This window comes from Oncorhynchus gorbuscha, linkage group LG07 (assembly GCF_021184085.1).
Source record: "Oncorhynchus gorbuscha isolate QuinsamMale2020 ecotype Even-year linkage group LG07, OgorEven_v1.0, whole genome shotgun sequence".
In the NCBI taxonomy this organism is placed as follows: domain Eukaryota; kingdom Metazoa; phylum Chordata; class Actinopteri; order Salmoniformes; family Salmonidae; genus Oncorhynchus; species Oncorhynchus gorbuscha.
In genome coordinates, this window is record NC_060179.1 from 85603727 (window position 1) to 85619110 (window position 15384).

Below are 15384 nucleotides of genomic sequence, written 5' to 3' on the forward strand. Positions count from 1 at the left end.
ATCGGCCTATATCGAATCTTCCATTCCTCTCAAAGATTTTAGAGAAGGCTGTTGCGCAGCAACTCACTGCCTTCCTGAAGACAAACAATGTATACGAAATGCTTCAGTCTGGTTTTAGACCCCATCATAGCACTGAGACGGCACTTGTGAAGGTGGTAAATGACATTTTGATGGCATCGGACCGAGGCTCTGCATCTGTCCTCGTGCTCCTAGACCTTAGTGCTGCTTTTGATACCATCGATCACCACATTCTTTTGGAGAGATTGGAAACCCAAATTGGTCTACACGGACATGTTCTGGCCTGGTTTAGGTCTTATCTGTCGGAAAGATATCAGTTTGTCTCTGTGAATGGTTTGTCCTCTGACAAATCAACTGTACATTTCGGTGTTCCTCAAGGTTCTGTTTTAGGACCACTATTGTTTTCACTATATATTTTACCTCTTGGGGATGTTATTCGAAAACATAATGTAAACTTTCACTGCTATGCGGATGACACACAGCTGTACATTTCAATGAAACATGGTGAAGCCCCAAAATTGCCCTCGCTAGAAGCATGTGTTTCAGACATAAGGAAGTGGATGGCTGCAAACTTTCTACTATTAAACTCGGACAAAACAGAGATGCTTGTTCTAGGTCCCAAGAAACAAAGAGATCTTCTGTTGAATCTGACAATTAATCTTAATGGTTGTACAGTCGTCTCAAATAAAACTGTGAAGGACCTCGGCGTTACTCTGGACCCTGATCTCTCTTTTGAAGAACATATCAAGACCATTTCGAGGACAGCTTTTTTCCATCTACGTAACATTGCAAAAATCAGAAACTTTCTGTCCAAAAATGATGCAGAAAAATTAATCCATGCTTTTGTCACTTCTAGGTTAGACTACTGCAATGCTCTATTTTCCGGCTACCCGGATAAAGCACTAAATAAACTTCAGTTAGTGCTAAATACGGCTGCTAGAATCCTGACTAGAACCAAAAAATTTGATCATATTACTCCAGTGCTAGCCTCTCTACACTGGCTTCCTGTCAAAGCAAGGGCTGATTTCAGGTTTTACTGCTAACCTACAAAGCATTACATGGGCTTGCTCCTACCTACCTCTCTGATTTGGTCCTGCCGTACATACCTACACGTACGCTACGGTCACAAGACGCAGGCCTCCTAATTGTCCCTAGAATTTCTAAGCAAACAGCTGGAGGCAGGGCTTTCTCCTATAGAGCTCCATTTTTATGGAACGGTCTGCCTACCCATGTCAGAGACGCAAACTCGGTCTCAACCTTTAAGTCTTGACTGAAGACTCATCTCTTCAGTGGATCATATGATTGAGTGTAGTCTGGCCCAGGAGTGGGAAGGTGAACGGAAAGGCTCTGGAGCAACGAACCGCCCTTGCTGTCTCTGCCTGGCCGGTTCCCCTCTTTTCACTGGGATTCTTTGCCTCTAACCCTGTTACGGGGCTGAGTCACTGGCTTGCTGGGGCTCTCTCGTGCCGTCCCTGGGGGTGCTTCACCTGGGTGGGTTGATTCACTGTTGTGGTCGGCCTGTCCGGGTCCCCCCTTGGGTTGTACCGTGTCGGAGATCTTTGTGGGCTATACTCGGCCTTGTCTCAGGATGGTAAGTTGGTGGTTGAAGATTTCCCTCTAGTGGTGTGGGGGCTGTGCTTTGGCAAAGTGGGTGGGGTTATATCCTTCCTGTTTGGCCCTGTCCGGGGGGTGTCCTCGGATGGGGCCACAGTGTCTCCTGACCCCTCCTGTCTCAGCCTCCAGTATTTATGCTGCAGTAGTTTATGTGTCGGGGGCTGGGGTCAGTTTGTTTATCTGGAGTACTTCTCCTGTCCTATTCAGGTGTCCTGTGTGAATCTAAGTGTGCGTTCTCTAATTCTCTCCTTCTCTCTTTCTTTCTCTCTCTCGGAGGACCTGAGCCCTAGGACCATGCCCCAGGACTACCTGACATGATGACTCCTTGCTGTCCCCAGTCCACCTGGCCATGCTGCTGCTCCAGTTTCAACTGGCCTGGGCCCTAGGACCATGTCTCAGGACTACCTGACATGAGGACTCCTTGCTGTCCCCAGTCCACCTGGCCATGCTCCTGCTCCAGTTTCAACTGACCTGAGCCCTAGGACCGTGCCCCAGGACTACCTGACATGATGGCTCCTTGCTGTCCCCAGTCCACCTGACTGTGCTGCTGCTCCAGTTTCAACTGTTCTGCCTTATTATTATTTGACCATGCTGGTCATTTATGAACATTTGAACATCTTGGTCATGTTCTGTTATAATCTCTACCCGGCACAGCCAGAAGAGGACTGGCCACCCCACATAGCCCGGTTCCTCTCTAGGTTTCTTCCTAGGTTTTGGCCTTTCTAGGGAGTTTTTCCTAGCCACCGTGCTTTTACACCTGCATTGTTTGCTGTTTGGGGTTTTAGGCTGGGTTTCTGTACAGCACTTTGAGATATCAGCTGATGTACGAAGGGCTATATAAATAAATTTGATTTGATTTGATTTACACTACCCAGTCTGTAGATGTAGGCTTACACTACCCAGTCTGCAGATGTAGGCTTACACTACCCAGTCTGTAGATGTAGGCTTACACTACCCAATCTGTAGATGTAGGCTTACACTACTCAGTCTGTAGATGTAGGCTTACACTACCCAGTCTGCAGATGTAGGCTTACACTACCCAGTCTGTAGATGTAGGCTTACACTACCCAGTCTGTAGATGTAGGCTTACACTACCCAGTCTGCACGCAGAAGTAGGCTTATAAATGTGCCCAGTAACCAGGCTGTGAGGCTGTGAGGTTTAGTTTGGTGGCGGGGAGGCAGCAGTAACCAGGCTGTGAGGTTTAGTTTGGTAGCCGGGAGGCAGCAGTAACCAGGCTGTGAGGTATAGTTTGGTAGCCAGGAGGCAGCAGTAACCAGGCTGTGAGGTTTAGTTTGGTAGCCGGGAGGCAGCAGTAACCAGGCTGTGAGGTTTAGTTTGGTAGCCGGGAGGCAGCAGTAACCAGGCTGTGAGGTATAGTTTGGTAGCCGGGAGGCAGCAGTAACCAGGCTGTGAGGTTTAGTTTGGTAACCGGGAGGCAGCAGTAACCAGGCTGTGAGGTTTAGTTTGGTAGCCGGGAGGCAGCAGTAACCAGGCTGTGAGGTTTAGTTTGGTAGCCGGGAGGCAGCAGTAACCAGGCTGTGAGGTTTAGTTTGGTAGCCGGGAGGCAGCAGTAACCAGGCTGTGAGGTTTAGTTTGGTGGCCAGGTGGCAGCAGTAACCAGGCTGTGAGTTTTAGTTTGATAGCCGGGAGGCAGCAGTAACCTGGCTGTGAGGTTTAGTTTGGTGGCCAGGTGGCAGCAGTAACCAGGCTGTGAGTTTTAGTTTGATAGCCGGGAGGCAGCAGTAACCAGGCTGTGAGGTTTAGTTTGGTAGCCGGGAGGCAGCAGTAACCAGGCTGTGAGGTTTAGTTTGGTAGCCGGGAGGCAGCAGTAACCAGGCTGTGAGGTTTAGTTTGGTAGCCGGGAGGCAGCAGTAACCAGGCTGTGAGGTTTAGTTTGGTGGCCAGGTGGCAGCAGTAACCAGGCTGTGAGTTTTAGTTTGGTGGCCGGGAGGCAGCAGTAACCAGGCTGTGAGGTTTAGTTTGGTAGCCGGGAGGCAGCAGTAACCAGGCTGTGAGGTTTAGTTTGGTAGCCGGGAGGCAGCAGTAACCAGGCTGTGAGGTTTAGTTTGGTAGCCGGGAGGCAGCAGTAACCAGGCTGTGAGGTTTAGTTTGGTGGCCAGGTGGCAGCAGTAACCAGGCTGTGAGTTTTAGTTTGATAGCCGGGAGGCAGCAGTAACCAGGCTGTGAGGTTTAGTTTGGTAGCCGGGAGGCAGCAGTAACCAGGCTGTGAGGTTTAGTTTGGTAGCCGGGAGGCAGCAGTAACCAGGCTGTGAGGTTTAGTTTGGTAGCCGGGAGGCAGCAGTAACCAGGCTGTGAGGTTTAGTTTGGTGGCCAGGTGGCAGCAGTAACCAGGCTGTGAGTTTTAGTTTGGTGGCCGGGAGGCAGCAGTAACCAGGCTGTGAGGTTCAGTTTGTTGGCCGGGAGGCAGCAGTAACCAGGCTGTGAGGCTATGAGGTTTAGTTTGGTGGCCAGGTGGCAGCAGTAACCAGGCTGTGAGGTTTAGTTTGGTAGCTGGGAGGCAGCAGTAACCAGGCTGTGAGGTTCAGTTTGGTGGCTGGGTGGCAGCAGTAACCAGGCTGTGAGGTTTAGTTTGGTAGCCGGGAGGCAGCAGTAACCAGGCTGTGAGGTTCAGTTTGGTAGCCGGGAGGCAGCAGTAACCAGGCTGTGAGGTTCAGTTTGGTAGCCGGGAGGCAGCAGTAACCAGGCTGTGAGGTTCAGTTTGGTGGCTGGGAGGCAGCAGTAACCAGGCTGTGAGGTTTAGTTTGGTGGCCGGGAGGCAGCAGTAACCAGGCTGAGAGGTTTAGTTTGGTGGCCGGGAGACAGCAGTAACCAGGCTGTGAGGTTTAGTTTGGTGGCCGGGAGGCAGCAGTAACCAGGCTGTGAGGTTTAGTTTGGTAGCCGGGAGGCAGCAGTAACCAGGCTGTGAGGTTTAGTTTGGTGGCCGGGAGGCAGCAGTAACCAGGCTGTGAGGTTTAGTTTGGTGGCCAGGAGGCAGCAGTAACCAGGCTGTGAGGTTTAGTTTGGTGGCCAGGAGGCAGCAGTAACCAGGCTGTGAGGTTTAGTTTGGTGGCCAGGAGGCAGCAGTAACCAGGCTGTGAGGCTGTGAGGTTTAGTTTGGTGGCCAGGAGGCAGCAGTAACCAGGCTGTGAGGTTTAGTTTGGTGGCCAGGATTGGGGCGCCGACAGAGATGGCCGCCTCGCTTCGCGTTCCTAGGAAACTATGCAGTTTTTTGTTTTTTTTTACGTGTTATTTCTTACATTAGTACCCCAGGTCATCTTAGGTTTCATTACATACAGTCGAGAAGAACTACTGAATATAAGATCAGCGTCAACTCACCATCAGTACGACCAAGAATATGTTTTCCGCGACGCGGATCCTGTGTTCTGCCTTACAAACAGGACAACGGAATGGATCGCATGCAGCGACCCAAGGAAACGACTCCGAAAAAGAGGGAAACGCGGCGGTGTTCTGGTCAGACTCCGAAAAAGGGCACATCGCGCACCACTTCCCAGTATTCTTCTTGCCAATGTCCAGTCTCTCGACAACAAGGTTGATGAAATCCGAGCAAGGGTGGCATTCCAGAGGGACATCAGAGACTGCAACGTTCTTTGCTTTACGGAGACATGGCTTACTGGGAAAACGCTATCCAGGGCGGTGCAGCCAACGGGTTTCTCCACGCATCGCGCCGACAGAAACAAACATCTCTCTGGTAAGAAGAGTGGCGGGGCGTATGCCTCATGACTAACGGGACATGGTGTGATGAAGGAAACATACAGGAACTCAAATCCTTCTGTTCACCTGATTTAGAATTCCTCACAATCAAATGTAGACCGCATTATCTTCCAAGAGAATTCTCTTCGATTATAATCACAGCCGTATATATCCCCCCAAGCAGACACATCGATGGCTCTGAACGAACTTTATTTAACTCTTTGCAAACTGGAAAACATTTATCCGGAGGCTGCATTCATTGTAGCTGGGGATTTTAACAAAGCCAATCTGAAAACAAGACTCCCTAAATTTTATCAGCATATCGATTGCGCAACCAGGGGTGGTAAAACCTTGGATCATTGTTACTCTAACTTCCGCGACGCATATAAGGCCCTGCCCCGCCCCCCTTTTGGAAAAGCTGACCACGACTCCATTTTGCTGATCCCTGCCTACAGGCAGAAATTAAAACAAGAGGCTCCCACGCTGAGGTCTGTCCAACGCTGGTCAGACCAAGCTGACTCTACACTCCAAGACTGCTTCCATCACGTGGACTGGGACATGTTTCGTATTGCGTCAGATGGGAATATTGACGAATACGCTGATTCGGTGTGCGAGTTCATTAGAACGTGCGTCGAAGATGTCGTTCCCATAGCAACGATAAAAACATTCCCTAACCAGAAACCGTGGATTGATGGCAGCATTCGCGTGAAACTGAAAGCACGAACCACTGCTTTTAATCAGGGCAAGGTGACTGGAAACATGACTGAATACAAACAGTGTAACTATTCCCTCCGTAAGGCAATCAAACAAGCTAAGCGTCAGTACAGAGACAAAGTGGAATCTCAATTCAATGGCTCAGACACAAGAGGCATGTGGCAGGGTCTACAGTCAATCACGGACTACAAGATGAAATCCAGCCCAGTCACGGACCAGGATGTCTTGCTCCCAGGCAGACTAAATAACTTTTTTGCCCGCTTTGAGGACAATACAGTGCCACTGACACGGCCTGCAACGGAAACATGCAGTCTCTCCTTCACTGCAGCCGAGGTGAGTAAGACATTTAAACGTGTTAACCCTCGCAAGGCTGCAGGCCCAGACGGCATCCCCAGCCGCGCCCTCAGAGCATGCGCAGACCAGCTGGCCGGTGTGTTTACGGACATATTCAATCAATCCCTATACCAGTCTGCTGTTCCCACATGCTTCAAGAGGGCCACCATTGTTCCTGTTCCCAAGAAAGCTAAGGTAACTGAGCTAAACGACTACCGCCCGTAGCACTCACTTCCGTCATCATGAAGTGCTTTGAGAGACTAGTCAAGGACCATATCACCTCCACCCTACCTGACACCCTAGACCCACTCCAATTTGCTTACCGCCCAAATAGGTCCACAGACGATGCAATCTCAACCACACTGCACACTGCCCTAACCCACCTGGACAAGAGGAATACCTATGTGAGAATGCTGTTCATCGACTACAGCTCGGCATTCAACACCATAGTACCCTCCAAGCTCGTCATCAAGCTCGAGACCCTGGGTCTCGACCCCGCCCTGTGCAACTGGGTACTGGACTTCCTGACGGGCCGCCCCCAGGTGGTGAGGGTAGGCAACAACATCTCCTCCCCGCTGATCCTCAACACGGGGGCCCCACAAGGGTGCGTTCTGAGCCCTCTCCTGTACTCCCTGTTCACCCACGACTGCGTGGCCACGCACGCCTCCAACTCTATCATCAAGTTTGCGGACGACACAACAGTGGTAGGCTTGATTACCAACAACGACGAGACGGCCTACAGGGAGGAGGTGAGGGCCCTCGGAGTTTGGTGTCAGGAAAATAACCTCACACTCAACGTCAACAAAACTAAGGAGATGATTGTGGACTTCAGGAAACAGCAGAGGGAACACCCCCCTATCCACATCGATGGAACAGTAGTGGAGAGGGTAGCTAGTTTTAAGTTCCTCGGCATACACATCACAGACAAACTGAATTGGTCCACTCACACTGACAGCGTCGTGAAGAAGGCGCAGCAGCGCCTATTCAACCTCAGGAGGCTGAAGAAATTCGGCTTGTCACCAAAAGCACTCACAAACTTCTACAGATGCACAATCGAGAGCATCCTGGCGGGCTGTATCACCGCCTGGTACGGCAACTGCTCCGCCCTCAACCGTAAGGCTCTCCAGAGGGTAGTGAGGACTGCACAACGCATCACCGGGGGCAAACTACCTGCCCTCAAGGACACCTACACCACCCGTTGTTACAGGAAGGCCATAAAGATCATCAAGGACATCAACCACCCGAACCACTGCCTGTTCACCCCGCTATCATCCAGAAGGCGAGGTCAGTACAGGTGCATCAAAGCTGGGACCGAGAGACTGAAAAACAGCTTCTATCTCAAGGCCATCAGACTGTTAAACAGCCACCACTAACATTGAGTGGCTGCTGCCAACACACTGTCATTGACACTGACCCAACTCCAGCCATTTTAATAATGGGAATTGATGGGAAATGATGTAAATATATCACTAGCCACTTTAAACAATGCTACCTTATATAATGTTACTTACCCTACATTATTCATCTCATATGCATATGTATATACTGTACTCTACATCATCGACTGCATCCTTATGTAACCCATGTATCACTAGCCACTTTAACTATGCCACTTTGTTTACTTTGTCTACACACTCATCTCATATGTATATACTGTACTCGATACCATCTACTGTATGCTGCTCTGTACCATCACTCATTCATATATCCTTATGTACATGTTCCTTATCCCCTTACACTGTGTATAAGACAGTAGTTTTGGAATTGTTAGTTAGATTACTTGTTGGTTATCACTGCATTGTCGGAACTAGAAGCACAAGCATTTCGCTTTTTATTTTTTTTATTTTTTTTAATTTTTTTTATTATTATTTTTTTTATTTCGCTACACTCGCATTAACATCTGCTAACCATGTGTATGTGACAAATAAAATTTGATTTGATTTGATTTGATATGATTTAGTTTGGTGGCCAGGAGGCAGCAGTAACCAGGCTGTGAGGTTTAGTTTGGTGGCCAGGAGGCAGCAGTAACCAGGCTGTGAGGTTTAGTTTGGTGGCCAGGAGGCAGCAGTAACCAGGCTGTGAGGTTTAGTTTGGTAGCCGGGAGGCAGCAGTAACCAGGCTGTGAGGTTTAGTTTGGTGGCCAGGAGGCAGCAGTAACCAGGCTGTGAGGTTTAGTTTGGTAGCCGGGAGGCAGCAGTAACCAGGCTGTGAGGTTTAGTTTGGTGGCTGGGAGGCAGCAGTAACCAGGCTGTGAGGTTTAGTTTGGTGGCTGGGAGGCAGCAGTAACCAGGCTGTGAGGTTTAGTTTGGTGGCTGGGAGGCAGCAGTAACCAGGCTGTGAGGTTTAGTTTGGTGGCTGGGAGGCAGCAGTAACCAGGCTGTGAGGTTTAGTTTGGTGGCCAGGAGGCAGCAGTGACCAGGCTGTGAGGTTTAGTTTGGTGGCCGGGAGGCAGCAGTAACCAGGCTGTGAGGTTTAGTTTGGTGGCCAGGAGGCCTTAACTTTGAGTTTTTAATCTTTGGGGATGCTTTTTTGTCATTTTTGTTGTTGTATAAATGTATTTTGGGAAAAGCACTTTGATCAACAAATAATCTGCTGGGACTTCACACATCAAATCAGGTTACAGACAAGTTACTAAGACCAGGAGACTTAGCGAGTGCAACAATATTAGCAGGCTAATCATTTTTTTTGTTACAATACCCAGCTAGGTATTTTTTTTTTTTACTCATCTCCTGCTACTGTAAAGTAGACTAATCTACTACTGTAAAGTAGACTCATCTCCTTCTACTGTAAAGTAGGATAATCTCCTGCTACTGTAAAGTAAACTCATCTCCTACTACTGTGAAGTAGGATAATCTCCTGATACTGTAAAGTAAACTCATCTCCTGCTACTGTAAAGTAGACTCATCTCCTTCTACTGTAAAGTAGGATAATCTCCTGCTACTGTAAAGTAGGATCATCTCCTTCTACTGTAAAGTAGACTCATTGTCTACTGTAAAGTAGGATCATCTCCTGCTACTGTAAAGTAAACTCATCTCATTCTACTGTAAAGTAGGATCATCTCCTTCTACTGTAAAGTAGACTACTTGTCTACTGTAAAGTAGGATCATCTCCTGCTACTGTAAAGTAGACTCATCTCCTTCTACTGTAAAGTAGGATCATCTCCTTCTACTGTAAAGTAGACTACTTGTCTACTGTAAAGTAGGATCATCTCCTGCTACTATAAAGTAGACTTATCCCCTGCTACTGTAAACTAGGATCATCTCCTTCTACTGTAAAGTAGACTCATTGTCTACTGTAAAGTAGGATCTCTCCTGCTCCTGTAAAGTAGACTCATCTCCTGCTACTGTAAAGTAGACTCAGCTTCAACTGTAAAGTAAGATCATCTCCTGCTCCTGTAAAGTAGACTTATCCCCTGCTACTGTAAACTAGGATCATCTCGTTCTACTGTAAAGTAGACTCATTGTCTACTGTAAAGTAGGATCTCTCCTGCTCCTGTAAAGTAGACTCATCTCCTGCTACTGTAAAGTAGACTCAGCTTCAACTGTAAAGTAAGATCATCTCCTGCTCCTGTAAAGTAGACTCATCTCCTGCTACTGTAAAGTAGGATCATCTCCTTCTACTGTAAAGTAGGATCATCTACTCCTACTTTAAAGTAGACTCATCTCCTGCTACTTTAAAGTAGACTCATCTCCTGCTACTTTAAAGTAGACTCATCCTCTCCTACTTTAAAGTAGACTCATCTCCTTATACTTTAAAGTAGACTCATCGTCTACTGTAAAGTAGGATCATCTCCTCCTACTGTAAAGTAGACTCATCTCCTGCTACTTTAAAGTAGACTCATCTCCTCTTACTTTAAAGTAGACTCATCTCCTCTTACTTTAAAGTAGACTCATCTCCTCCTACTTTAAAGTAGACTCATCTCCTGCTACTTTAAAGTAGACTCATCTCCTTCTAGTAGACTCATCTCCTTCTACTTTAAAGTAGACTCATCTCCTTCTACTTTAAAGTAGGCTTTTTGACATCTGCTTAGTGCTTATCATACCGTCATAACTAAAAATGAAACTACTGTATCAATGTTCTTGAGTTGCCTAGTTACAGATTTGACTTAAATCAGCTTAAATCTATGGCTGTCTTGCAACGATCAACAACCAACTTGACAGAGCTTGAAGAATTAAAAAAATTATCAGGTATAAGTACTGTATTATCCAGGTGTGCAAAGCTCTTAGTGACTTACCCAGAAAGACTCACAGCTGTAATGACTCTTAGAGACTTACCCAGAAAGACTCACAGCTGTAATGACTTAGAGACTTACCCAGAAAGACTCACAGCTGTAATGACTCTTAGAGACTTACCCAGAAAGACTCACAGCTGTAATGACTCTTAGAGACTTACCCAGAAAGACTCACAGCTGTAATGACTCTTAGAGACTTACCCAGAAAGACTCACAGCTGTAATCACTCTTAGAGACTTACCCAGAAAGACTCACAGCTGTAATGACTCTTAGAGACTTACCCAGAAAGACTCACAGCTGTAATGACTCTTAGAGACTTACCCAGAAAGACTCACAGCTGTAATCACTCTTAGAGACTTACCCAGAAAGACTCACAGCTGTAATCACTCTTAGAGACTTACCCAGAAAGACTCACAGCTGTAATCACTCTTAGAGACTTACCCAGAAAGACTCACAGCTGTAATCACTCTTAGAGACTTACCCAGAAAGACTCACAGCTGTAATCACTCTTAGAGACTTACCCAGAAAGACTCACAGCTGTAATCACTCTTAGAGACTTACCCAGAAAGACTCACAGCTGTAATCGCTGCCAAAGGTGATTCTGACATGTATTGACTCAGGGGTATGAATACAGTAACACTCCCCATCCAACTCACAGAGCTTGAGAGGATCTGCAGAGAAGAATGGGAGAAACTCCCCAAATACAGGTGTGCAAAGCTCTTAGAGACTTACCCAGAAAGACTCACAGCTGTAATCGCTGCCAAAGGTTCTTCAACAAAGTACTGAGTAAAGTGTCTGAATACTTACGTAAAATGTGATATTTCAGATTTGTATTTAAAAAAAAAACAAACTGTTTTTGCGTTTGTCATTATGTAGTATTGTGTGTAGATTGATCTAGAATACGGTTGTAAACAAAAGAAAAATGTGGAAAAAGTCAACAAGAGGTCTGAATACTTCCAGAAAACGCTGCATCGTATTCTCAAATCAAATCAAATCAAATCAAATGTATTTGGTCACATGGATAGCAGATGTTAATGCGAGTGTAGCGAAATGTTTGTGCTTCTATTTCCGACAATGCAGTAATAACCAATGAGTAATCTAACCTAAAAATTCCAAAACTACTACCTTATAGACACAGGTGTAAAGGGATAAATAATATGTACAGGATATAAGGATATATGATGACGGTGTCTAGCGTTTAACGATTGATAATACATACAAATAAGTCCTAATAATAAAAAATAAAAATAAAAAATAAATAAAAATATTAAATAAAGTAATCAATGTAATACAGGGAGGGATGCACAGACATGCAAAGTTATGGCAATGTTCCTGTAAATAGGCCTTCTAAATACGTCGCAGAAATAAGGCAGTAAATCAAGTCGACATTTATACTGTCTATGGTATTCATACACTGATACAATATATTGGTCGCGAAGCCATGGCTGGCTGATAACTCAGGACACATTGGAAGGGAGTCCGTCCGGTGGAGAAGTGACGTCATGAATTCTGGGCGTACTCCGCACAGGGAAGGAATCGGGCCAACTCCCCCTGCAGCTCCTGGCAGTGACTTTTCTGAGGAACCTCCCCAGCTTCTGGTTCATCCTCTCCACTTGCCCGTTGGACTGAGGCTGGGAATCAGAAGTGAGGCTGACAGTGACCCCTTGGTGACCCCTCCATGAATGCCTTCCATACCCATTACATTACATTACATTTAAGTCATTTAGCAGACGCTCTTATCCAGAGCGACTTACAATACCCGTGACGTAAATTGGGAGCCACGGTCGGAGACGATGTCCTCTGGAAGGCCATAGTACCTGAAGACCTGCTGGAACAGTGCCGCCAGTGACCGGGAGAGCGGGAGGGAGACCACAGAGAGAGGAATAAAAACCGGTATGATTTAGAGAATCTGTCCACTAACCGTCGGTGGGGGGGGGGGGGGGGTAAGGACAGATGTGACCACGGACGCTGAGGCACGGGAAGGGGAAGGCGTTTCCCTGCTGGGGGAATTTTTGTTTGGGCACATACTAAGCATGAGTTGATAGAGTGAGCCACGTCCTATGCCAAAGTGAGCCACGTCCTATGCCAAAGTGAGCCACGTCCTACGCCAAAGTGGGCCACGTCCTATGCCAAAGTGAGCCACGTCCTACGCCAAAGTGGGCCACGTCCTACGCCAAAGTGAGCCACGTCCTACGCCAAAGTGGGCCACATCCTACGCCAAAGTGAGCCACGTCCTATGCCAAAGTGGGCCACGTCCTACGCCAAAGTGAGCCACGTCCTACGCCAAAGTGGGCCACGTCCTACGCCAAAGTGGGCCACGTCCTACACCAAAGTGAGCCACGTCCTATGCCAAAGTGAGCCACGTCCTACGCCAAAGTGGGCCACGTCCTACGCCAAAGTGAGCCACGTCCTACACCAAAGTGGGCCACGTCCTACGCCAAAGTGAGCCACGTCCTACGCCAAAGTGAGCCACGTCCTATGCCAAAGTGAGCCATGTCCTACGCCAAAGTGGGCCACGTCCTATGCCAAAGTGAGCCACGTCCTACGCCAAAGTGGGCCACGTCCTACGCCAAAGTGAGCCATGTCCTACGCCAAAGTGGGCCACGTCCTACGCCAAAGTGAGCCAACGTCCTACGCCAAAGTGGGCCACGTCCTACGCCAAAGTGGGCCACGTCCTACGCCAAAGTGGGCCACCGGTATTTCTCAGAGTTGGAGTGAATAGTGCGAGTGATACCAGCGGGATCCAGTGGTCAGGGATGTGTGCGCTCAGGTCAACAGGGAACGTACAGTAAATGCGTTCAGGTGGGCAGGTAACGGGCGCGGGTTCCTTCTCCAGAGCCTGGCGGATGTCCTACATCTATGTCCCAAAACACGGGAGGGATGGGCTGGAGGCTGGTGGGCGCTACCTGGACTCTCAACAGACGTGGAACCACAAGGTGAGGGAATGCAGGTCCTCTGGCATCCTGGGCACGGTGATTCTCATCCTCGCCCAGGAGATGGTTATGATGTTGAAGCTACGGGATGGGTTGCCATGTGTAAGTAATGATGGGTTGCCAGGTGAGAGTAATGATGGGTTGCCAGGTGTGAGTAATGATGGGTTGCAAGGTGTGAGTAATGATGGGTTGCCAGGTGTGTGTAATGATGGGTTGCCAGGTGTGAGTAATGACGGGTTGCCAGGTGTGAGTAATGACGGGTTGCCAGGTGTGAGTAATGATGGGTTGCCAGGTGAGAGTAATGATGGGTTGCCAGGTGTGAGTAATGATGGGTTGCCAATGTGTGAGTAATCATGGGTTGCCAGGTGTGAGTAATGATGGGATGCCAGGTGTAAGTAATGATGGGTTGCCAGGTGTGAGTAATGACGGGTTGCCAGGTGTGAGTAATGATGGGTTGCCAGGTGTGAGTAATGATGGGATGCCAGGTGTAAGTAATGATGGGTTGCCAGGTGTGAGTAATGATGGGTTGCCAGGTGTAAGTAATGATGGGTTGCCAGGTGTAAGTAATGATGGGTTGCCAGGTGTGAGTAATGATGGGTTGCCAGGACTGGTGGTTAGTATCCCGGCGACGTCGAACGCCGGAGGGGAGGAGTGGGAGTAGATGTGACACTGACTTTACTTTTTCAAGGGAGAATTTAACTTTTACAAGGGAAACTTTACATAATAGCATTCACACCCGTTTGACTTTTTCTTCACATTCTGTTTAGATTTATGTGTAGATTGGGTGAGACAAAAATAAAAAATGTAGTCAATTTTAAATTCAGACTATAACTCAACAACCTTTGGAATGAGTCAAGGGGCATGAATACTTTCTGAGGGCACTGCAACAGCAACATTTAAATTCACACAAGTCAGATACAAATTGTATGCTATACAAGATAAACTTAAGTTATTAATCATTTCATTCAATTTCCAATAAAATAAATACTGATGTTGGTATAAAAAAACATTGTGAATCCCTGATGGAAACCTTTCACAGCAGTAAAATACAAAAAGGGAAAAATATTGGTTCCGTTTGAGGATCATCAGCTTGAGGTTCTGTACTGTTGCTTTGTACTGTTGCTGGTACTGTTGCTTGTACTGTTGCTTGTACTGTTGCTTTGTACTGTTGCACCACATCAAATCAAATCAAATGTTATTGGTCACATACATGTGTTTAGCAGATGTTATTGCGGGTGCAGCGAAATGCTTGTGTTTCTTGTAATATCTAACATGTAACATCTAACAATATACAGACAATCTAAAGTAAAGGAATGGAATTAAGAATATATATATATTTGGCCAGTGATTTAAAGGCTATGTATATGGGGCAGCAGCCTCTAATATGCTAGTGATGGCTATTTAACAGTCTGTCATAAGGCAATGTAGGCCTAGCCTATATTTGAGGAAATGTGTCTGTTCTCTCTCTCACAATCCATCCTGTAAAACGTAATCACATAAAATAAATGTGATCTAGAGCCTGGAGCAATACATTACAGTAGTAGGCCTACATATTCCCTGGGGTGAGGATGGGAAAGGCTATGCAAAGATAACCCTAAACTAAACTCCTCGGTATGTTAAAATTGGATTATTTGCATGTAAATTCACTAAATTGAGTACCAACACTCAGTAGAAATCAAATCAGGTTTCATTAGATCAGTTAAATATTTGAATACAGTGATCACCCACAGGACTCAGTGATATTATCATGTGCTTTAATTGCACTCCTAATTATCATAGGCTACTAATTTGTATCAATCCAGGCAATGTGTGGAGAAATAAAGACCTTA